Source organism: Galendromus occidentalis, unplaced genomic scaffold, assembly GCF_000255335.2.
Source record: "Galendromus occidentalis unplaced genomic scaffold, Mocc_1.1 scf7180000077048, whole genome shotgun sequence".
In the NCBI taxonomy this organism is placed as follows: Eukaryota; Metazoa; Arthropoda; class Arachnida; order Mesostigmata; family Phytoseiidae; genus Galendromus; species Galendromus occidentalis.
The window spans coordinates 1-1,052 of record NW_003805037.1 but is presented as its reverse complement, the minus strand read 5'-3'; positions in this window follow the sequence as shown (position 1 = coordinate 1,052).

The window sequence follows — 1,052 nt, the reverse complement described above, 5'->3', positions numbered from 1 at the left end:
CGGGCAGGATAGCCTGACGGAAAGCTTGGCACCCGAAACTCAACGCTCGGCTTTCCACCGCGGGGAGTTCTTCCTCTGGAGCCTCAAGGAAGAGAGGCACCATAGTTCGAGCGTCGCGTCGTGCCCATGATTATACGCCGGTATTCCAATGACGGCCGCGAGGCAGCCGGCTCCTCGAAAGATCCGAGGGTCCAACGAGCCTCGCACCTTATGCAAATTTCTCAGTGCAGGACGATGCCGCTCCGGGCCATCTTGCACGTTCCTGCGAACCGGGGTCACCGGGCCCCCAGTCTGTCGAAAACAGATAACCTGAATAGGAATCGTCAGAATAATGGAGCTCCAGCTCATGCTCGGAGAATAAATCTGTCCGTAGACGAATCTGTCCAACTCTATCTTGGGGCAATGATTTTGGTTCGGGCGAGATACGGGGCCAGACTTACAATACGTTATTCGAAACGAATAAGCAAAACGATTTTGCGAAAAACGAGACGGAATTTCAGCACCCTACTATCGAAGAAGCGCCGAGAGGGGAGGGGGGGCAGGTCTATTCATGATCGAATTCGAAATTTTCGAGCCGAGGGCGAGGCATCATACACCCCGTTCCCTTCTTGAATGTTTCCGACATCTCTAGAATCTCGGAGACCAGGGGGTCTTGATCCTCAATCCCTGACTATGAGGCGCAAGTCACCTGAGTCCGACTTCGAATCTGCGAGCGGAGCAAGAGCCTGGCTGGAGGCTTATGAGCGGACGGACGAGCTCCTTTCCGGAGGTGATCTTCCCGAGACATTATATCATCATGACATCCCAGAATCGAGACTTGAGGGATATTCGACAACACCAGCATGCCTCGGCAGCCGAGTATGAGCACTAATGAATGCCTAATATTATGAACATGCCTTTCCCGTAGGAATACTATTGTGGTCCCACAGCGCCATTCCCCTTAGCGAAGCTAGCTCTATCAGGAATGACTCCGTCGATCCGCGATTCTTCTTGAGGTCGGACGTATTCCAGGTGAATCTAGTTCATGGTTCACCAAGGATATCATGACGCTC